This window comes from Excalfactoria chinensis, chromosome 12 (assembly GCF_039878825.1).
Source record: "Excalfactoria chinensis isolate bCotChi1 chromosome 12, bCotChi1.hap2, whole genome shotgun sequence".
NCBI lineage: Eukaryota > Metazoa > Chordata > Aves > Galliformes > Phasianidae > Excalfactoria > Excalfactoria chinensis.
Genome location: NC_092836.1, coordinates 3,912,343 through 3,936,306, shown reverse-complemented (window position 1 = coordinate 3,936,306; position 23,964 = coordinate 3,912,343). Strand labels below are relative to the sequence as shown.

Sequence of the window (23,964 nt, the reverse complement as noted above, 5' to 3'; positions counted from 1 at the left end):
TGCTGGGTGCAATAAAAGCACATAGCAGATGAGAGCCCGCGGTGCAAAATAATACGCGCACTCTCACTGAGAGCATCTTCCCAGCACCAGAGAGGGCAGTAATCATGAAATGAGACCTAAAGTGCTACTGGGATACAGGCACAATTTCAGCTTTGCTGCACTGATGCAGCAAAGGAGACACTGATGACTTTGGAGCACGAGGAAGAGGCTGTGCCTTGGTCTTACTGCCCGCACTGTGTCAGGGGAACCACAACAGCTCCTGAACCAAGATCTGCAGCACTTACTCTCTTCTTTCTCTCTTTCTCCTTATAAAACCATTTAAGCATACCATGTATAAAATACAAAGCTGAGAGTTATTACAGTCAAGCAGGCCAAAATCTACTGGATGGTTCAACACCTCTTTGACATGCTTCTCATTAGGAATGTGAATAAGATCGGAAAAATACGTCACACCTAAGCTAGCAAGGACAGTGTGCATCAGACCACCAAACCATCATACATGCAGGAATATAGTGTGAATCCAGGCACAAAGAGGATTTTCAGAGCTGGCTTTTTTTAATAGTCAGCACTGCCTCATTTGTGTGTCCAGAAATTCCTTCTGGAATTATTAAGCACTGCCCTAATCCCTGAACACTTTCTATGCACTGCTAACGGTAGCACTGCCAGCCCCCTCCTGCTCTTGGTGCTCATCCTTCCCAGCTGAATGGGCCAACAAGGTGTCAGCGCGCTCCAAAAACCAGAAACCTGCAGCCAGGCTGGCTCCTACTCAGAAACAAAGCTGAGATTAACCAGTCTCCCCAAAAGTTGTCCCAACACGCCATTCTGTCCAGCCACAGAAATCCACTCTCTAGAAGACTCTGTCAACTTACAACCTTACAAATCCAAAAGGAAATGGCAGGGTCAGATAAACTCACCAAACTCACTCTTGTTAAACAAGGACGTTTCTGGTTCAGGAACAGATGGGAAGAGAATCCTCTCCATAGCTAACCCAGAGGAGGTGGGGTTGCCTGAAATAAAGTCCCTTTGACTCCAGCTTTGCGTCTCTGACAGCCTGATTCAGTCATGGACCAAGAAGATAACAGGAGACCATTCATTGGCTTGACCAATACACAAAGGCAAGAATTTCCCTTCCTAAAGAGATCTAATCATAGAGCTTTAGAAAATGGCTAAAGGAGAGAGACTGTGGCAGTGAGTGCACTGGAGATGAGCCCCAGTAGGTTGCTATTAATATTTCCCTGGAGCAGACACCCCGATCTGCAGTGTTTGAAGGAAACAGTGAAATTGCACAATGGAAAGAGTTCTTCAAGTGAAACACTGAACAAGCGCAGAATTAGAGCTGAGCTCACAGAAAAGTTTTTCCACTGATCGAGTCTAATGGACCATCGACTTTCCTTCCTTTCAGTCCCAACCAGAAAAGGCTGACCCCTGAATGCCTGTCTTCCTTGGTACGCTGCAAAAAAATAAATAAAGATGCAACCAACCAGCTGGCCTGGGATATCGGCCAATTCTCTGTCCAAGAAAAGAGTTTTTCACATGTCTCTTTTTGAAAATTGAGGACTAGAACATATCCCATATGGACAGAAAGAGTGAGAGCAAGCCTTCAGGTGCTCACCCTCCTTGTGCCAGGGATCCTCCCAAACAACCCTCTGCTGTGCTGCAGCCCTGCTGCAAAACCCAGCTGTGCGGAAGCCGCATGCCTTTGCACGGGTGAAGGAGCCAGAGAGAAATGTTTGGCTGTGCAGCTTCTCTCTGTTCAGCTCCCCACAATGCTTGCTTTCCTTCCTGGTACAGGACACTTCAGCTGCCTGGAGCTATTCTGGGCATTCAGAACAGAAGCCAGGCATCTCATACTACTTTTGTTCATGCCTACCTGAGCAAACAGCTCCTGTGCTCCACAGAAGCACCTTCTTAATGAAGCAGCTATGAGATCAATGTTGTATGACTTCCAAGAGCAAAACAGTTTACAATTAGCTGAAGGTCTGGTATCTGACAGTTTTTTATGGCTCTTTTACAACTGTTTGCAAATCTTTTCTTCCTTTAAATTATTCCGAAAAGTGTTTGAGGGAAGCCAAAAGTTATTTTGTGCAAGCATGTGTCTACTTGCACAAATCCAAGAGTCTTTTTAAACTAAAAGCGCCATTTCAAACACTTGTATTTACACGACTGCGTTTATGTAATGCTTTAATGAAAACCTAAATGGAGCACAGAAGTCAGTGCTAGCGCAGAAGGAGTTAGCGAACATGTTCTTGGGGCAGTCCAGAAGACAATATTACATAGATCCTCCACCATCAGGATTCATTCATCAGGACATTTTTTGAATCCATAGCTCACTTCCTTTGATTCAGGTATGCAAACCTTTGAGTACTCCCAAATCCAAGTCACAAGTCTGGAACAGCCTAGCTTACAGTACAGAGCAGGTCAGGTCTTGGCTCCCAGCAGCATGGCACAGGCCTAGCCTTTGCCTCAGAGTATCACCTTCTCTAAGTGAAAGAGCAAGAGAAAGCCTTCACAGATAAAAAACATGTTCTAGCCTTAGGCCTGTCAGCATGGCACACGTCTAAAGAGAAAAACGAATCTGCATGATAGAGACTTGAAATGCAGGTGTCTGGATGGAAGAGAAAATTTCCGAAGGAGGCATATGTATGTATATAGACAAAAAAAAAAAAAGAATACAAAGAAAAAAAGGATACACATTTGCAAGAGAGCACAGAACAAGTAAAACAAAAGTAACTACACCTTTAAAAAAAAAAAAAAAGTGTTTCTTTGCCAGGTATATTAAGAATGTTGTACCCTCATTTTAGACTAGTCTAAAAGATTAAAGCCATTTTCACTCTCACCCAAATCACCAAGGAGACCAAACCTCCTTCAGCTTGTAACTGCAGAGAAGTCAGCACTCAGGAGAACCATCTCCCAAGTTCTGGATTGCTACTCCATTGCAGCCAGGTGTGCGTGGCCAGCAGCTGCCCAGCCAGAATGCCACGGGCAACTGTATGAACATCCTGCTGGACAACAGGGCATGATCAATGCCAGCCTTGGCTCCTGGCTACTTGGAAATGCTACACCCATATTCCAGACTGACAGTGTGCAAGATCCGACACCTTCCAGGGGAAGCCAAGCCCCCAGCTCTGACAGATGCCTCCAGCAATGGGGAACTCTACCAAACTATGTACTCTTATGCAAGTTTGGGGTTTCTTAAACATCTAAAGGCAAAACTAAAAAAAGAAATAATTGATCCAACAATCCTTGCTGACTATACTAACGATAATTATATCTGTGCTATGCCAATAGTATCTTCGAGTGCTTCGAGAGAGCTCAGCTGCCTCACAGAGGCTGATGAAGTGAAGCTGCACGTTTCAGGCCACTAGAAAGAAGACAAAGCACTGAAGGTGATTCAGGGACACAGGATGAATGTAACAGCTCGATACTGGTGCTGGCTACCAGTATCCTACCTATCCTACCAACCTATTCCTGCAGCTGAGGTGGCACAGACACATGCCCTATGCCACTATGCTCCTACCTTTTCCAAGCCATATCAGCAAAACTTCCTCATATCCACTTACCTCTCTTTGCGGTCAACTTCACTGGTTCTTTTTCCTCAAGTGGAAGGCTTCACATTTCACATCAGGAAAGAACTACCCAAGGTCTAGAAGGTTTGATGCAAGCGATGCATTAAAGCCACTTTCCTCCAGTGATTACATGAAATGTGCCCAACTCCCTAAATATTTTAATATACATTTCACAATACAAGTATATTGTGTGGGAAGAGAGAGAACAGTCACCGCGTCACAGTTTGCCCGCCTGGATCCCACCCAGCTGTGGGATCACCAGTGAGCAACAAATACATTTAAGTCCTGTTCTGACACCAGTTGGTGAATTGCTTAACACCCAGCATGTCCAAGTTTCCTCGCTTTATATATGCATATAGAGAGATATATGTACACACACATACTGTAGAAATCATATTTATTCAACCTCCTACAATGTTCAAGAAAGTAACAAATTATGCTACAGCATTTGAAAGCAAGGAGCTCTATCAGAGGCAGATGAGGATCCCTGAGAGAGCGAGCAGTGATTTTGCAGCAGCCTGTGAAGCTGCCGGAGCTCAGGAGCAAACAGCCATCCTCAGCCTTTGAAAATCACAAACCATCCGAGAGAGTTTGAAGACAGGGGTGAAAAATTACTAGACATCTTTGGGGGGGGGGAAGATCAGAAAACACCACAGCCAACCCAAACCACTTATGGGCAAACCACTGATTTGCAATTCCAAACCACTTTTCTGCCTGAATCCTCCACTTACTATCTTATCTGATCTTCTCTCAGGGAATCCCCCACCTCCCAAATGTCTCTGCTCCGAAAGGCCCTTTCAAGCTCTGCTCCGAGCACTGAAGGGTTCCCTTGCTCAGGTGATGAAGGACTAACAGGGATTTCACGCACCCATCTTTTTGGTGTTGCCGTGCCCTCTGCTCCCAGCATGGCTCTCCTCATGAGCAAGCAGGCTCTGCTCTCTGCCAAGTAAAGGTTGCCACATCCAACACACACACACACACACACACACACACACACACTTTCACTGGCCCACCGCACGCAGGCACAAGCCTAGAATAATTCCTTCACAAGTCGAACATGCTGCGAGCTGTATCAACATTATAACGAGCAAATGCTGCTTTACCGATGTTTAAGAAATATTTTAAAGTCTGTCACCAGTGACAGTTCTGCCTGGTGGCACAAAAACAGGCGCATTCAGCGAAATGGCACAAAATTGCTGTTGAGGAACGATCCCGACCCCCTGCATCGCGCCAGCAGAGCGCTCACTTTGAGGCTGAGGTTGCAGGTACCGGTTCTTTCTATCATCAAAACACCCCATGTAAGATAACCCCAGCACTTCGCGAGCATTAGTTCAATCAGCCAGCAGCCTCTCAGCACTGCAATTTTTCCCTATTCCCAGTTCATAGCACGCAGACGGGAGGGAAATGGTGTAACATCAGTTATGGAATAATAAAAGTCCCAAACTTCTGACTTCCTATTTCAGTTTGCAGGCTTTACGTTCACATCCTTGGTCCAAAAATCTATGTGTCAAGAAAGAAAATGAGGCGATCCCTTCCCTCTCCCCTTATTTTTTTCCTCCCCTGGGAAGAAAAATAAAAGACAATACATTCTGTTTGGAATTCAAATCCTCACAGCAAACAATTTTTGAGGACCATAATCTGGAAAGACCTTTGTTAAGCGAGGATGTCAGAAGCTTGAGAAAGAATAACAGAATAATGATGCTGTTCTGAACAATGGGTACCAGCATGTTCCTCACATTATTTTTGGAAATGGTATAGCTAATATGACAGCTCTGATTTGGAGCCTTCAAAAGGCATAAGCTATTGGCATTTTAAATACATTACAAACACACACGCACCCCTACGCCCACTCCAGTGCTGATGATTTGTTCCACTCCTGCCCGCGGGCTGCTCCAGGTGTGGGGCACAACAGACTGCTCCCTTCCCTCAGCCCGCTCTTCTCCTCCAGGGGACCCCACATCAGCCATCCAAACACAAAGGCTGTAGGAGATGCGTTAACGTACCGCACAGCACAAGGGATCCTCCGCGACTAAATGGACACAATGGAGCCTTTCAATTAAACTATTAACCCGAAAAGTGGGGGGCGGTTATTACCAAAGACAGCGCTTATTTAAAATAAAATTTAAAAAAAATTAAAAAAAGGAAAGTACCATTAGAAACACCTAATATAACTCTTATTAACTTATTTGAATCTCGTCCTGAGCACATCGGGTTTGAAAGTGTCTGCTAACATAGCATTCTGTTTGCCTAATTAAGTTTTCAGTAGGGTAAGCTATAGCTCTCACTAATACAAGGAACTGGAAAATCACGTATAAACCAATGCCTGGCTTGATTTACCTTTATTGTACAAGAATGTGCTACAGGCTCCTCAACAATCACTACATAATTTTCCATCAAAAAGGAGAATTGCGGCCAAATTGCCATCACAGCCAGAGCGATGGGGACGACAGATCACCGCTGGTCCGTGCTCAGAACCCAGAGCTCAACCCGTTTGGGGCCACAAGTGGTACTGAGGATGAGGAGCGAGCCAGGCAGCTCCCCCAGGGATGGGGAGCAGAGGGCAGAGGCGCTCAGCTGGGAGTGCACCACGGAGGAAAATGACGACCAGCCAAAAAAATTCCCTCTAAGAGGCTTAAAAGAAATCTCAGGGAATCAACTCAGATCTCCATGACAAATAATTAGCAAAATAAAGATAAAATGCTCAAACATCTCAGCTTTCCGCTACATTCCAAAGCGGCTTATTTTCTGCTTTAATTTTATTCCGACTGCATTCTAAACACTTGCCTGCAACTTCCAAAAAAGACTGGCGGAGTGGGGGGGGGGGGAGAAGCGACAGCAGAGCGCTTTGCCCACAAAGGACGAAATCTGGCAGCATGGATCCTGCACCCCCAGGCCCCCAGGACGGGGCTGTGCTCACCGAGCAGCCCCTGAGCTTTGTAAGCAGCATCTCGCCATTAATATAATTGACAAAATGGTTAAAAATCAGAATGTTTTCCCTTCGTGAAAAATAACGCACTTAATGCTTTTCATCTGGCACATAAAATTTACAATACCTCTAGGAACGTTTTCTTTGGTTAAATCAGCACGATTGGTGCTTTTTCAGCCTTTCAGTGTACTGCAGCTTTTTATAGTGTTTTTTGGGGGGGTTGTTGTTTTCACCCATTGTAATAAACTTTTCAGAACCAGAAACGATCAACAATAAAAGCATTCCCAAGTCCAACAATTTTAACTACTACTTTTAAAGCAACAATAAAAAATAGGGGAAAAAAAAAGGGGGGGGGGGGGGGGGGGGGGGAGGTGGTCAGACTTAACCCAACCATTCCAGCAGCCATCCCCACACCATTCATACAAGTCCCTGTCTGCAGGGCCTGGCTACCCGGATCGCTCCCATGCCGCCAGCAGATGTTGGCTGCCTAGGAGCACAGACAAGGCAGTTCATGACTTCTCGGAGGCAGCCGGGTGCCACATCTGCACTTGATGAAGGCGAGCGTAGGAGCGTGGCAAGGAGACGCAGCCAGAGCCAAGTGCGGCAGCCGCGCTGGTTGGGACAGAAGCAGCAATGAGCTGCCGGCAGCGAGGCCAGGCCGGCTGCACGCTGCACTGCTGGGGCATGGCCGAGCCCAGCAGCCCCAAGTTCACAGTGAGGAAGCACGCAGAGGCGGCAGCCCGCGCCTGACGCTGCGCTCTCGGATCCTCATTAGCTGGGCGGCGATCCAAGTTCATCTGGGCCCCAGAGAAAGGCAGTGCTTGTGTTTAGACCGCACAATACTGACATAACATTAACAGATTTACATATGCAAAACTGTGAAGCAACAGGCATTCCCCCTCAATTGACCCACAGCTTGTAGTGGCTGCCGAGTTATTCCCTGCTTAGGCTCTGTAACCAAGTGGGCGTCATGCGACTACCATCTGGGTACCACTTATTTAAAGCTGGCAGTCTCTCTGTAATAGGCAAGCTGGCAATAAGCAGGAAGGGAATAAATTGCATCATTTAGTTAACATCCACTTGCTTTGCGGCTGTTAAAAACCCATGACTGAATAATAATTTGGTTATTTCTTTTGCCAGACAATGCTGTCAGCCAAATCGTACTACGCATGCTGCAAAACGTCAGCTTGCAAAATTTCCACTTTAAAAATAAATTAAAGAAATTCGGAGTATAATGTGAGCTAAGAAGTTTTTCTAATGCTCGCGATTCAAATGCAATCGGGTTCTAAAAATAAACTTGTGCTGCTGCAGTCACCAGATTCTGCTTTTCCCCAAGCCCTTACTCTTGTCTTCATCAGCCACCCACCCTGACCCATTCCACGTGCCCAACACCACCGGCCTGGCCAGCAATAAGAGAGTAACTACTCTTTAGAACCCACCACATTTGGGCTTCTTGCTTCACGCTGCCCTCCTCCTCTGCCTTGATGCATCGATTTCTTCTACCCAACATAACTGCTCTCACACAAGTCAGTATCAAAGCGTATCTGAAATCTTACACTGCTGGCACACAGTTGGGACATACACTGGGGGTTTTTTTGTCCCAGTTTGCTAGAAATACAAACAGTCCAGCACACACAGATCTTTACATTTCTCTCTTCAGGACTGAAGGAAAAGCTCATGCTGAGTACACAGATAACAAGGGGCTCCTTGATCCAGAGGGATGAGCCAGAAGCAGTGCTTCCAGTGGGATCAGCAGTGAGGAAGAGCCACTTACCCAACAGGGTAAGGAGGCACTGCCTCCTTTCAAACCAGCCTCACTCTGCCTTCACTGCACCTTGAGGGAGCTGAGGGACAGGATGCTGAAATGCAGAATCAGTTCAACTCAAGAGACACAACATGGAAACCCGAGGTCATCACTAACACTCAGTGGGTACCAGGGCCAAACTTGGGCACGTGTGGTCCCAGGCAACCCCTCCACAACCCAGCAGCACCACCTGACAGACCAGGTGCGACAGGACCCTCCAGGCACTAAACCTCAAACATCTCCCAAGCCACCACACACAGTGACTGTTAGCTTAAAAATAATGGCCTGTTCACATAGAAAGGGACCCTATTTCCAGCTCTGGCAGCAAGCATGGGACACACTGGCACTGCTCTGCTGGGCTGCCTCCCTGAGATCCCATGGGGTGATGAGCAAACACAGCAGCTTTGCGGGTGGCTTGAGAACCAGCAATAAAAGTAAGATGGGGGGAGAAAAGGGTTTTACTCAACATGATCACACACCAACCCAATGGGGCAGCAGTCAGATGAAAGGGGGGGGCAGAAAAAGGAACAGAAACAAAGAAAAAATGTCAGAGAAAATGCAATGCTAAAGTCTGTTTGAGGATGGCAGTGAAGAAGGCTGTAAGAAGGTAAGGCCACCGAGCGCCCTAACCTTTCCTGGCACAAATAAATGCCAGCATGGGTATGCAACGTGCTGGTAGTGCCTGCTCTGCTGCTCCCTATGGGAGGTTTTGGCCTCAGACATTCTCTACAGAGGAGACCCACAGCATCCAGCAGCTCCAGCAAACCATCCTCTGGGGAACGTGCATCTTCCAGAGTGCTCATCTATCTGGGAGAGGGTTTGAAAAGCTCCTTGTACCAAGCCTTGGCACTTTTAATTGCACAGACCATATCCAAGTTCATCAGCCCAGCAACACTGTCACACGCGTGGCATGTTACTATATGGTCAATCTCCCTAATTATTCCTGAGTTATTTTTTTCCAGCAGATCTACAAAATATCAGCATAAATCTCTAAACATTAACTAGTCAACAAACTCAGCGCAACAGACGTAAGCTTGGCCCTGACAAATAAAAAGACTACGGAAGACGTATTTATTTGTAGAAAATGTCCTTTCCTATAACCATCAAATAGATTACAACTGCAGTCCTTCCCTCGCGCTGCACCCTGGGATTCAGTCATTTAACTAGCACACACACCACAGTCCTGGATTAATCATAAATAGAGTATATTTTTAAGTGCATTAATTATGTAACAGATGCTTCCAGGATTCCAATGGAGGTAATTTTTAAAATCCCAGCATACAGTTTCATAAACCCATGCAGGTTCAAGGTTGCTTTTCATTTCAGCCCAATACCGCTCTAAAAACCAGGAGGTAATCGCCCACTGCCTAATTTTCACTTCAGTCTCACTGCAGACACGCTCCATGCTGTCACCATGGGACACTTTGCCTTCTGATGGAGGAGCCTCCAACAGCCAGCCCACCACGGCAGGTTTGCACAACACAAGGGCAAGCTCTCGGCTTTCCTTGGGCCATCTGAAGTCCCACTCACTCACAGGTGCACCCAGCAGGGTGAGCACAAAGGCTGCCCAAGGCTCAGGGCATGCCTCATATGCTGGGGGTACCCCGGGAAAGGAGCTCCATCACAAAGCATAGCAGCACAGCTCAGGGGCTGCACACCAAACCCCACAGCACCTCCCAGAAACACTCTGACCAGCAGTGCTCTGCAGCAGGAACTGCTGTTACAGCTGCACGTTAAATCCTGCTGGCTTCATCTGACAGTGGGGGCAAATGGAGCTCACCCACGTGCTGCCACGCTTGAGAAAAATGCTTTTTATTGTACTTAGCTCAGTGCTAACAAACATGGCATATCCAGATGTGGAGAATAACTGCAGATCCACAACATTTTCCTGCTAGTTACCGGGAAATTTACAGCTTTTACAGCCAGCTGCAGCTGCTAACACTCACAGGCAACCGCACCAACCCAACTAGTGCTGTGGCTGCAGCACAAGCGCAGTGGCACAGCACTACAGGCTCCACATCTTGGGTGAGAAGTTCACTTTTCTCTCCCTCTTTGCACACCAGATCATCACTGGATCAAGTTGTGGATCTTCTCACAGAGCTTCATCTCTGCTTCCTCCTGTGACACTTAATTCATGCTGACGCAGAGGGGCACAGCTCCAGATGCTCACTGTGCAAGTGGCTGGGCACAGTGAGCATCTTACCCTGGTAGCATTGTGCTGGCCTGGGCTCTCCTGCCAACAGACCCCACAACTGCTCCAGACAGAAAAAAAACCACAGAGGCACTGTGAGCAATTAGGGTTCCAACCAGATGTGGTTTTGACACTCAGGAAGAAAGAAGGAAAACCCTATGCAAGGTGAGCACTACTGCCAGGTGTAGCAGCACACACAGTTATGTGATCCTGTGCCGGCTTTGCTCAGTGAGGTGGGACAAGGTACTGAAGTCAGGCATGAACCAAGGAGGAAAGAATGGTGGATAATAAGATTTTTACTCACATTGTTATTCTGTCCCCACTCCTTTCAAAAAATAAAATAAAAGACAGGGTTAATGCTTCAGTGCCTCACTTCGTAGACTGCACATTCAAATTCCTCCACGAGACCATGCAAAAACAAGTGGTGAAAGGGCTGCCAGCTGCAGGAGGCAGACACCCCATTGCAGCAGGCCCTCCACACCACCTGGACCATCCCTGATGTGGGAGGAATGTGGGCATCACCCTCCTAGAGGTCCCACCTTCTAGGTTAGTGACTTCCCTCCTCAGCCCCACACAGCCTCCCAGCACCATGGCTGGTTATCAGCTAGGTGATAAAGTCACACGGTACCTGCCTGGCACAGCTCACATCACTCTCCCAGGGCTCCTCTGGTTTCGCTTCCTGCTAATGTGCACCTGCACCAATCTCAGGAGCCATAAATGCACCAACCATACTTACAGCCCTGCTCAGACCCCTACGGCAGGGTGCACACCCCACATGGCGTTAATGACTGTCACACACCCAGCACCTGGTGCTCTCAGCAGCCCCATGCGCCCAGAGCCAGCACTGAGCATACACTCATATCCCACAGACACAAGCACAGGCTGCAGGTCAGATCCCTCCTGCCTGTAAACCCATGGCAGCACTGAGCTCTGGCCACACATTTTCTAACCAACTTCTGCTCTTTATCCCCACAGCCAGCCAACAGGCTGGATGCATGTTTTTAGCTGAGTTTCATGCACTCCTTCTATGCTGTGAAAGCAGCAGTGCCTTTCCTCGACAAAAACCAAAAGGCTTTCTGAGGAAACAGCTCTGCCTGGTGCACCTTGTGAAGCTGTGAGCAGCCAAAGTCACAGCACACACACATGGACCGCTGTGATGGGCACAGAGCAACGCATGCTCCTCCTCACCGAGCACCCACCAGGCAGAGGTTGGTACATGGCAGCAATTCAGTGCTGATAAACAGAAACATGGGCATATGCTGCTGTTAAACCTGGGCGATGTCTGACATAGGTGTTACTTATGCAAGAAAGCTTTCTGCTCTGCATGTGCTTCCCCTTGCAATTCACCTCCAGACCTGAATGCCACTGGGGGCAGAGGAACTCATCTTTTTTGGACCTACAAAAAACACTGCAAATTACCTCAGCTGACAGACCCCTTCCTTATCCCAAATCAAAGAATCAGATGACAAATATATATGTATATCTTTTAACCAGAATGTAATCGTTTGAGCATAGCAAGAAGAAAGCATTGCCATGAAGCTCTCATGACAGGAGAACAGCTTTTACCCTCAGACACATCCCATTAACTCTGGCTGAAGTTACTCAGAGCTGCCCAAGTTTCTGCAATGAGTCAAACCTGCAGGATTCACCACTGCCCTCGCTGAAAAGAGGACGTGAGAGCTGGCACACCGCCCCACCAGGAGGTCAGAGCCCAGTCCCTGTGCCCCACAGAGGCTGGGGACAGAGCTGGCCACACCACGAGCTGCTCGCCATGCAGACAGCGTGCAGGCCCCTGGGGGATGCTGCAGAGCCCACATGGAGTGCACAGTCAGTGTCTGCTGCGGTACTGTAACAATTTTCAGCCAAAAAAGTAAAGGAAAGATGATGGTAACTTATACCCAACAGATACCCTCTGGCTCTCCCCAAGCTGTGTACCATACAAACTAACAAGCAAAGCACCGTGGCACAGCCACAAGCAGCTGCAGGGATGCTTTCCCACACACAGACACGGCACCACAGGCCGCCACCAGGAGCTCTGCTGAAACAAAGGCATTTCTAGTTTTCCCTTTCAATTACAACAGATTATCATTTCGCTCAGCAATGCCCCTTATTAAATTGAAACTCTCTGCATCAGAATTAAATATGTCCTATCTACTCAAAATGAAGTGTATTATTTATCACTAATATTTAATGACAAAAACCTGATAACTTTCTCCGATTATACCACTGATTTCCTCCAGTCATGCATCATTGGCTCTGCTGGTCATTAGCATTATCACAGTGCATAAACTCTGCCTTATGCAGCAAGTTTGATAACGGGGCCAGAAGCCCACAGCCACTATCCCTCAGTTTGTTCAGATTTACCAGTTTACCTCTCGGTGGCTGTGCCTCTATCTGGCAGTATCTATCATAAGAACAAACTACCTGAGTTGTTACCACCTCACCAGCACAAAACTCACAGAGGAAAAAAATGAAGAAAATCTCTCTTTAAATCTGTTAAGGTAAATATAGGCTGTGATGTTCTGTGTACGTATCCAGACAGTTTCCTTTTATGTTTTACAATCATGAATATTCATGAATTTTGTTCCCTGAGCCAAACTGATGCTTTTCCTCTTCCTCCCCTCCGCCCCCCCGACTTGCACTTACAGTGCTCTGATCAACAGCCGTCGAGATACTCACTGACAGAGCCTTGTTTGAGAGGCAGAGCGGCGATGAAAGCTGGGAGCATCAATACTAACACGATGTGTGCTGCCCTTTGCCAGGCAGAACTCCTATCGCTCATAGGCTTTGGGTTGAGTTCCAGTATTGCTAACGGCAGTACTAGAGACGGGCTATCTCATGAGGAAGGGCAGCGATCTGGCAAAGTTAGTACTGAATTCTGCATTCTCGGTCAAGGCAAAGAAGCAACCTGAGCACTGGAAGAGCAGCAGGTCGCACAGGATGCAGCACACGGCACAGCTGCTTCTCCAGCATCAACCTGAGCATCCCAGCACCAAATGGTGACCATATGGTCACTGCACTGCTGCAGCCACCACACGCGCACCCTCCCTACCCTGCACTTGTGACCTCACAGAGCTACACCCAGCAACAGGACCTGGGGCCGCATCCTGTCCCCAAGGGACCACTCCTCACCAGATCCAGCTTCAGTGTCCCCAGATCCAGCCCAGCCCAGGGGCTGCTCTGAAGTGCCTTGGCATGGAATTGGGAAGAGGGAGGCAGGACTCTCACCGCCCGCTCCCATGGGCTTTTCTTCCCAAAGCAATGATGGCAGGTGGGAACTGGGCTGGCTGAGCTGTGCCTGAGCGGCCAACACAAATCCGTCATGAGGTTCATGGGAGACAGAGCTGGTGACTCACCATCAGCAAGCGTCCTATTACAACATGAAAGTTGTTATTAAAGAAAAAGGAAAAAAGCCAGCACGCAGGTGAATATTTCAGGAAGGTTTTAACTTTGCAATGCCAAATTTGGTCACGGAATAAGGTTTGCAGCAGACAGCAGTCAGAGCAGGCAGCCTTGTAACTGAAAGGCCACCAGAGCAGCGTTTCTAGGCTGCAGTAAACCCATTCCTGTTGCACCAGAGCTGGGGTCGCTCCCTGCCCATGCCCAGCCCCGAGCTCACTGATAGCACCACGGGAAACCTCCCATCTACCACGCGACATGGGGAAGAAGCTTCCTGAAACTGACACTGGCTCCTAAAGAAACATCACTTAATTGCTTAACCCTTCTTAATGGAATGATGAACATCCCTTCAGCAAACAAGGCAGCAATGACTTAACGTTACACCGCATGTTTCATTATGGAACCGGTAAAATTAATACTGCTCCCCTCTCTCCTGCTGCAACCACTCATTTCTTTATGATCAGTTACATTTCTGACTCCCGCACCCAGAGCAAGACCCCGACATACAAAAATCTGCATTGGGGTTCTTGCATTGTGAAGCCAAGAGTCAGCTCCAGGCAGGCACACCCCATGGAGGGGAGCAATGCTGCAGAGGAGCCCCAGAAGCCCCAATGCCTTTGGAAGGATGGTGAGGTTCCTTCAGGGCTCCAGCACTCGCTGTCATCCCAGCCACACTCAGACATCAATTCCGTGGACAAGGGTTTTGCAGGAAGGGGAATTCTGAATTGATTTTTGTGACCAGCTGTTGAGCTGCTGCTCTGAACACACCGCCAATCCCCCTCACCATTTTATCTTCCTTTATCACCATCTTTTTAATAGAGACATGACATTCTGCCTACTGCTGGGCTCTCTCTATTTATCTCTCTCTTAACAACACTTTGGCATCGCCGGCTCCGCTATCTAAATCAGCACTAGTGCACGTCCGGTCACATAAAACTGGAGAGGGTTTCCCGAGATGCCTCGGGAAGTCTGCCTGCTCCCGCTTGCTGATGTGTTAATACGCCCGATGCACTAATTAACGAACAAACAGCTCAGGCTGGGAGCTGGGGGAGGGATCAACACGAAGACGGCGCGGAGCCCAAGGAAAGACACTTGACCCTAATTGTTAGCAACAAGATGACAGGGCTGAGCGGGAAGTGTGGCTGAAACTGGGATCCAATCTGAAAGGAAATGTCTGGTGAAGAGGGGAAAACCAACGATGCCGTTGGAGGCCCTGCGCTCCCAGTGGGCGCCCAGCTGGCAACGTGCTCCCATCACACATCTCACTCCATGCACAGACCCTCGTTCTCTTCCCATGCCCCCAGCCAAAGAGGGGAACATCCTGTGACCTCCATCCAAACCATCTGCAGGAGGGGTGCAGGGAGGGCTCAGGATGCCCAAAGCCTCAGCACTAAAAGCTGCACCCAGAGCAGAAGCTCCTCGTATCGAGCATCCTGGGCTGCACACCAGGGCTGCTGCACCAGTGGGAAGGAGCTGCACAGCAACGCACGCACTGACAGCCTTGAAAATGCTTTCCATGCATTGCAAAAATTTGGGAAAGAAGTCCTAAACACTTTTTACCTGGGGAAAAAAAAAAGAACAAAAATGAGCTAAATGAAGGTTCACAACAGTGAGACAGAGCCCTCAGCACTGCACTCCGGGTCGCTTCATTTGCAGCCAGGATGAGGGGAGAAAGCTGGCACACAGCTGGCACAGTGAGCTGGGAAACACTGCTTAACAGCAGCAGAGAGCGTCCTCAAGAGCACACAGCCAGGCACCAGCCCTGAGCTGACTGATGGAGGAAACAGGCACTCTGGTGCTAACACAGCAAATAACACAACCAAATAACGCAGGCTGGCACTCAGAGCGCTTGTGAGACCATTGCAACCCCACTGCAAACTGAAAGGGACAAAGCCCACAGTAGGTTTTACCCCCGGAAACTCCACAACCTGTCAGACGCAAGCAAATACTGGATGATACAGACTCCATTCCAGTGTATCTGTCGAGATATTTACAGGGCTCAACTGTACTTCTGTTTTTAATTAAATCTTCACACACATACCTTAATGTAATTTAAATAGATTATTAGTTGTCAGAATACAGTATAAATTTTGTTTACGATTTAGTTACTTTAAGTACTGACGTTGAAGAAACTCATTTAACCCCCTGACTGAGTGTCATTACGTGTTGAGATGAGACTCCCAAAGAGCTTCCAGTGCCCTTTGCACCCTTGCAATAATCTTAAATTACTACAACCTAATTGCAACTTCAAGGCACTAAAATGGGGATGCTCTAAGAACAGCACAGGGAGGGTCAGTGAGAGGGGAAAAATTATTCAGTCTTTTTCAGGTACCAGATAGGGGGGAAAAATAAAAATGCATCCTGCTCTTCTGTTTTCCCATTTGCCATAGAACAACACCTTCATTTTCAGGATGGCGCTAAACAAAAAGTTACTGGGGCTACATGGGATCATTACCACTCATGCACGGCCCCTGCATGTATGGATGGAAGAGACAGGTGCCAGGTGATGAGAAATAGAAGAACCCCTGAGTGCGTTTGTTGCAGCAGAGCCAGCACTTCCCCGACTCTGCGTAGATCACACACTGAAGTCAGAAACAAGAGCACAAGTTGAAGCACCCCAATCAACAGACGCTCGAGCTCCTGATGACAGGACAGCTTACTGTCCCCTTTCAACCCCTGATACGGCTTTTCTTTATATTACAGGACTGCAGAACTCACCCAGTTTGGCTCCCGTAGCAACCCCAGCTCCCTCTCTCCCATGCACACCATGCCAGCACCTGACATCGGCTGCAGTGGGACCACAGGGCTGTGCTGGGTGTGCTGAGAGCAGTGCCAGTGGGCACTGGGGCAGCAAGGAGACACCTGGTGAGGACATGGCCAACAGGAACGTGATCCAGATTGTGACTCAAAGCACAGCCAAGCACTTACACACGTCTCCAAAGGCAAGAGAGTCAAAAACCGTGAGCCCCTCTGCGCCCTTGTGAGCATTTGGTAAAGTTTTGCTGCCAGGACCTTCACCAACAGACACAGATATGCTGCTGAGCTCCAGCACGCAGCGTTTCTGAACCACCTTTGGTACACACTCACCGGCTTCCAATACTCTCACCACAGTGCTCATGGCTGTGAGGTCATAGTGGGGTTGAGGGGACACAAACTCGTGGCAACCTGAGCTGGGACACAGGCCTCGACAGCGGGTCCCAGGGCTGCAGACCCCAATGTGCCCCCAGGCTCTGTAGTTACCCACCACTGAACCCCTGCCACAGCACAACCCAACTCAGGCACAACTCTGCACCCAGAGCTGTGCTAGGCTGCTGCAGTCCCAAACCTGCCCCCACCTGAGGACTCCTGCTGTGACACCCCCAGCAGGGCAGGAGGCCCAAGAATAGCAGCAAGGAGCCTGGCTACAAGGAATCCCAGCCACAAGGAATCCTGTCCACAAGGAGCCCCGGCTCAGCGCCTCTCCCCCAGCCCTGCCTCAGCCGCAGGAAACGTCTCCACTCGGTGCCTTGAAGTTGCAATTAAATTGTTGTAATTTAAGATTATCATGAGAGCAAAGGGCAGCGGCAGCTCTCCGGCAGACTCCTCTCACCACTTAATGCTGCTCAGTCTGGGGGTTAAATGAGCTTCTTTAGTATAAGTACCTTAAAGCAAGTGAATCGTAAACAAAATTTATACTATTTCCTGACAGCATATAATCTATTTAAATTTATTAAAGCTTCTCTGAGAAAATTTAAGATGACAGAAGTATCATTATGTCCTATAAATAACCGGATGGCCTTGCAGAAATCAGTGTATTTTACATGCATCTCCTACATATGTGTGTGCATACGTTATTTCATTCCATAGACAAACACACGCTCGAAAGACACTTCTCCAAAGGAATGACATGACCCGGTCCAGCCCCCTCTGTCCGTGACCACGAGCACAAAGAGCACCGAATGCTGAGCCACACACCATAGGCTCACCTTTCTACTACCGCCCCTTTTCCCCTAATTTTTACAATGCCATGAAACAGGAATAATCCCGGAGCTAAGCGCATCGCATCGCAGATGGGAACACAAAGGTAAGACCTTAAGAAAAGGTGGTCCTTTGCTACAGAGCAGCGCTGCAGCCCACGCCGTGCAGTGATGCCCCACGCTCAGCACTCTGCCCGGCGTCCTGCCTGCATCCAAAGCAGCACCTCACCACTGCAACCGACTGCAGCAGGAAACATTCATAGTGATTAAAAAACACTGCGTTACCCCAAACGGCTTTACAGCATACATGTGCATGGTTAGCACACACACGTTTTATTGTCTAATTAAAATCTACGCCATTAAAAAAAAGTACAGGTCTGTAAGTTACGCAGGATGGTTGTGAAATCTTACCTTATAAAAGCATAAAGTACTTATTGTGTGATCTGCACTGCTAATTACAGAAGTACTTTTGGGGAAAGGTTTTGGGTTTCTTTACTCCTCAGTGGATGTGCACTTGGTCTGCACCCTGCTCACACACAGACAGGGTAAAGGCTTCTCCTCCCGCTTGCAATGGCTATCCCCATTGTTCCAGGACACTTAGAACAGAAGTACTTACAACATGGACCAGACAGGGGCTTGCTGGTGGAGTTTGCACTGAGCTGTCTGAATGCAAACACGAAAGCATCAAAAATAACCCTGAACTGCACTGGTGACACCTGATTAACACTCACACCAAAAGGTTTATCGAAGCAAAACCAGCCATCGGTTCACACCCCTGGCTACAAATTTCACTAAAAACCAAGAGAGCAATGGAACGTTTCTGATGCAGCCCCGACACCAGGTGACACCTCGCCCTGCTCCATGCACAGCACACGGCTACAGCAAATGTGCCACCGGGCAGCGCTCGGGGAACGGCACCGCACCTTCCTACACTCGGGGCCGCAGTCACAGGGTGTGCAACGCTTCCTCACCACCCAACCCCTGCCACACAGCAGCACCGCGCTCACACGCCGAGAAACACACAGCCGGGTTTCCTTACAAATCAGAGATGCAGAAATCGGAGCTGAATCCCACTGAACTTTTAGGCTGTTTCGAACATTGCATTACTGGAAACGCCGCCTTCTCCGCAGCTCCAGGCGGCAGAAATCAAACCAAATCCTCCATCGCTCCTTCCAAGTGTACGCGAGCCTCAAAAAAATACATTAAAATAATTTAATAAGAATAAAACCAGCCCTACCCCCTGCACCGACCTAACTTCACAACCAAAGCCGTGAGCACCAGACAGCCTCGTAAGGTAGGGCAGCGTTATTTCCCTCCACGTTACCCTATGGATTCCCAACAAAGAGCAGCACTGCTAACGGCCCGGCTGTGCCCTGCTGCAGCGCCCGGCGCTCCCAGCCAGGCGGCTCTGACAACAGCCCAGCAGCAGCTCCGTTTGATCTCTCCTGCCTGCCTTAATCTGGGTTGTCAAGGTTCACTTGTTGGAGGCTGTTTACTTTACTTTTTTTTAAAAAAAAAAAAAAAAAGTGATTTTTTTTTCCTTTCTGTCTCACATACAATGACTAATCCAGAGACTAAGGGGGAAGAATGCTGCCAAGGCGAGACATTAAAGCTACAATACCTTTTTGCAATGAGATTTTAGCTGGCACCTTTTGAATGGTGACTAGAGAAGAGCTTCCTCCCCCAGCGCCCCGCTCCATTCACTCCGGCGGGGCGACAGCGCAGGGAAGGGATTCGGAGCGGAGGAATGAAGCCGGTAGCCCTGATTTCCCCCTTCTCCCCCAGATTTGGTCGCGAAGATGCACGGCACCTCCTTCCCTGCTTCGGTGCTTTCGGGATCTCTCCAACTTACACGAGCACGGGCTGCTCAGCGCTGACACCAACTGCAGAAATAAGAACCGAGCGCAGCGCACTCTTCCCTCTGCCTAAATTAAAGCAAATCACAGAGAGTAGCACGGGCGGCAAGTTTCTTCGATGACAGACTCGAAAGTTTGGCTCGGCGAGAGCCCGGCCCCAACAGCACAGCACGGCACGGCACGGCAGGTAAAGCACCCGCTTGGAAAGCGGCACGGGAAGGACGCAGCTCGGAGAGCGGCGGTGACCCGGAGCTCTCGGTACGGCCGGAGTCGCGCAGACTGAAAATGAAACCTTCCCAACTTCGGAGCGCGTAACTCGTGCCGCTGCTCCGGGAGAGAAACGGCGGAGCGGGGCGGTGCGGGACCCGGGGGGAGGAGGAGGAGAACAGGGGATTAAAAAAAAAAGAAAAAGAAAAAAAAAAAAAAAAAAAAGCAGCAATCTCACTCGGTTTGATTCAGCCAAAGCGATTAAAATCATGGCATGCGAAGCGGCAGAAGGAAGGCTCGCTACAATCGATGCGCTCCACCGCCCTCTCCACGCGGGGCTCGCCGATAAGTCATCAGTAGTTCCGCGGGGGGTGCGCCCCGCACGGCGCTCAGCGCTCAGCCCTCCCGCTGCCCGACCGCGGCTTGGGGCTGTTTCTTCTTTTTTGGGGGAGGGGGGCGAGCCGGAGGGGGGGCGGGGGGAGAAGCGCCGATACGCCGCTCGGACGCCGCCTGCAGCGCTGCGCGGGGCGGAACGGCCGCTACTTACCGGGCGTCCCCGGCTCCGCGGCGCTGAGGCTGCGCGGAGGGATGAGAGGGGGCAGAGGGATGCGCCTACCGCACCCGCGCAGCGCCGAGTTGCGCTGGGTTGAGGAGGAGCGGGTGTTTATTCAAACAGTTCGTCTCCGGGAGAAGGGAAAAAAAAAAAGGGGGGGGGGGGATGGGCGCAACGGGCCCGAGGGACGCGGAGTGGGGGAGGATGCGCGGCGCGGGGCTGAGCGCCCGCGGAAAGCAGAGCGCGGGCGGAAAGCCGCAACAGGTGCCGAGGGGGAGCGGGGCCCGGCACGGGGGGGGGGGGGGAGGGTGGGCGGCCCCGCCGCAACTTCTTGCCCTGAGCGCCGAAGTTGGGCTTTACGCGCCCCTCTGCGCGGCGGCGCGGGGGGACCCGGCGGAAAGCGCGCAGACAACGCGGAGGGGCGGGGGGGACGCATCCCACTGCGCGAAGGGCGTGCGCGGCGCGGGGCCGGGATTTGTTTTTCTGGGGTGGGGGGGGGCGGAAGTTTGCAAAGTGGGCGGGCGGGGGGCGCGGGCGGCTGCGCGGCCGCGGGGCGGGGGAGGGGGCTCCGCGGGTGCGCACCGCCGCGCCCCCCCCCCCCCGGTACCGGCGGTAAAGGAGAGGCGGGGGGAAGGGAGAGGACGGACACGTGGGACCGGCGGTAGGGGAAGAAGTGCAACAGCCCCGGGAGGAGCGGGGAAAGTGTCGGGGGACGGCGGACTCACCCGCGGCGCTCGGCCTGGCCCCTGCCCAGCACGGCGCGGCCCCGGGGCGGGCGGCAGCGCGGAGCGGCTCGGGGCTGCCTCTCCGTCCCGTCCCTCCCTCCCGTCCCTCCGGCACGCCGAGCCCGGGCGGCGCGGCGCGGCGGCGGCGTGCTCCGCCGCTCGGTAAATAACAATAGAGCCCTCCGCTCCGTTCCGCTCGGGGCCCCGCACGCCGCCCCGCGCCGCGCCCCCGCCCCGCGGCTCCCCCCTCCCCGCCCCGCGCAGCCCCGCGCCGCCGCTCGCTCCGGGCGGGCTGGGGGCGGCCCGCGCCACCCCCGCGGAGGGAGATGTTGTTATTTTTTGCTGTTGTCAGTCTCTGACGTCACATCCACCTGCTGGGTAAACAAGGCTCGGTGCAGGGGAAAAATAGGGGGGGGGGAGAAGAAGAAGAAGAATAAAAGCGGGGTGGGGGTTGCGGAGCTCGGAAGCGATGGGTTGCGGGGCGGGGGGTGCGGGGCGGCCGCGCGGATAAGAAGCGGGTGCGCAGCGCTGCGCGGGTTTTGCGCGGGGGGCAGGCGCAGGGCAGCGCCGCATCCTCGGGCCCGCAGCAACTTTTCGTTCCCCCCAACCTCCCCTCCATCCGCACGGCACGCAGTCCCGGCACGCCGCGCGGGTGGCTCGAAGGGGGGGGTAGAAGGGCCGGGGCAGTTAGGCCCGCGGGGACCCGCGCATCCCCCCCTTACCTCCTTACCTGCGCGGAGCAACGAAGCGGGCGCAGCCTGCGCGCCTCAGCGCCCCCAGCCCCCCCCGCACAAGCAGCATTGCGCGGGTGCGCAGCGGCGCGCACCGGCCGCCGAGCGGGAGTGCGGGAGCCGAGCGTGGCGCCGCTCCCCGGGAGTCGCGCATCCCGCGCCGGGTGTCCGCACTGCCCCGCGGGACAACGCGGAGACGGGAGGGGGGAGAAGCTGCGAGCAGCCCCGACAAGTTTGAGATCCCGGCGGAGAGCCGGCACCGAGCGGGCGCGGGAGCAACGCGGCGGGATGCGAGGGGAGGCCGAGCGGAGCCGGCGGGTGCTGCGGCGAGCGGGCCGCCCCAAGTTACCGACTTTGTTCGCTACAAACTATTTTCTCGCGGCTGCGGGAACCCGTTTGGAGCCTATTTTCTTCCCCCGCTCTTTTGGGTTCAGTATTTGTTGTTTTGTTGGTTGTTTTTTTAGGTTGTTTTTGTTTTTGCGTTCTGCCTTCCAGCGGTGCTGATCCAATGCTCCTTGGGCCAGGGGGCGGGCAGCTCGCGTTGCGCGGTACCGCAGCAGCAGCTCCGTACGGCGCCTACGCGGGGCGCGGAGCTCCGCAGGTCGCCCCCGGGCTCGTAGCCCGTTCGCCCCCCGCCGCGCTCCGCTCTCGGGGCCGGGCCCGCGGCGCCACCTCCCGGCGGCAGCGCCCGATGGAGCGGGGAGCACCGCGCAGCGCACCTGGGTGCGGGGCGGAAGGTGCGGCGGTACGGCCTAAGTGCTGCTGTCCGTAGCGAAGGGGAAAATTGCTGTAAATAAAGAGTCGCAGAAGCGCTGTTTGGGCCGTGCGGTGCGGGCCTGCGGGCACCCAGGAGCTGCGCAAGAGAAAGGAAGCCCCAGCTTTAACCCCGTGTAGCGCAGGTTATTCTGGGCTGCTGGGGATGAGGATTTTTTGTTCATCCGGTTCTTAAGCAGAAGAAAAAAACCTGCATCAAAGTAACTTTTCTAAAGCATCCCACCCCCCCACCCCGTACTGTTCTGAGAGATATTTGGTATACATTTCATCCTGGAATAAACACTGTTTATCAGAAACTCTCTCTGCTGTTTTTGAGTTCGCAAACCTAAACCAGTAACGTCAGCACTGTAGAACATGATTAATTCCACAGGCAGTACCAGCGGTGGGGCTGCTCCCTCCGCCAACATCGCTGCTAATTGTACTCGAATTGTTTACTGCTGGATTGTTTTACGCACGCCTGCAGAAGGATGCTCCATATTCCCACCCCCAGCACCACCATCCCAGCAACAAACACTGTGCGTTTGGGCAGGGGTGTATGCGGGCCGCAACTACAGCTTGTTAGCTGAGAAAACATGATGAAGGTGATGACGCCTCTGTAATTATAGGCGTTCCTTGGTTTGAAGTCAGACTGTTTTCCAAGCCACTGTGATGCCACACCTCTGCTGTCCCAGCAGCCAGGCCCCAAAGTCCTGGAGTCCTGCAGCATGTGACTGCATGGCTGTTTCCCAGCCCCTGTGCTGCTCCTGGTGGGTGCACAGCGCTGTGCCGTGGTCCTGCCTGAGCTTCAGGCGTGGAAAGCTGAGCTGTTGGCTGCTTACCCCCTCAGAAGCTGGTAGGTCCACTTAAAGGAGAAATGCACTGTGCTGGTTCTCCCTTTGTAGTTGGAATCTGGACGGATCAGGCAATGGCTACCTCTAGAAAAGGCGGAAGGTGCTGCTCTGCCCTGTACCTGGTACACAGACATGAAAGCCAACACCAAGATTTCCATTGCCCAGCTGATAAGGATGAGAAGGGTTGACTCGGCAGTTCCCAGGAGAGGGAACATTTAAAGAACATCCTTTAACCACAAGGCCCAGACATGCCCCCTATCCACAAGCATTGGCTGACCCCAGTGCTGGCAGCAGCAGCTGCTCCAACTGGAGTTGCTTTCCCAGCTGGGGGAATTGGACACAAAGATAGAACGAAGGCGACACAGCTAAAGTCTCAGTTGGCTTGTCTGACTAAAGGAAGTTACAAATGACCCAAATGAGAACTGCAGCCAGAAATAGATAATTTT

At 51.3% G+C, this 23,964-nt stretch overlaps 1 protein-coding gene across 9 annotated transcripts in view; it reads right to left on the bottom strand.

Moving 5' to 3' along the window:
* FOXP1 (forkhead box P1) overlaps positions 1-22,924 on the bottom strand; it is a 341,511-nt gene extending 318,587 nt beyond the window's left edge. For 4 of the 9 annotated variants that reach the window (XM_072346973.1, XM_072346986.1, XM_072346987.1 and 1 more), the window contains exon 1: positions 19,464-20,037. The gene's annotated coding sequence lies outside the window, so the exon portion shown is untranslated. Of the gene's footprint in view, positions 1-19,463; positions 20,038-20,143; positions 20,199-20,452; positions 20,578-21,183; positions 21,269-21,913 lie in introns of those variants that run through there. The other 5 variants (XM_072346976.1, XM_072346974.1, XM_072346977.1 and 2 more) reach the window with 5 other exon arrangements.
* Between the last annotated feature and the right edge of the window lie 1,040 nt (positions 22,925-23,964).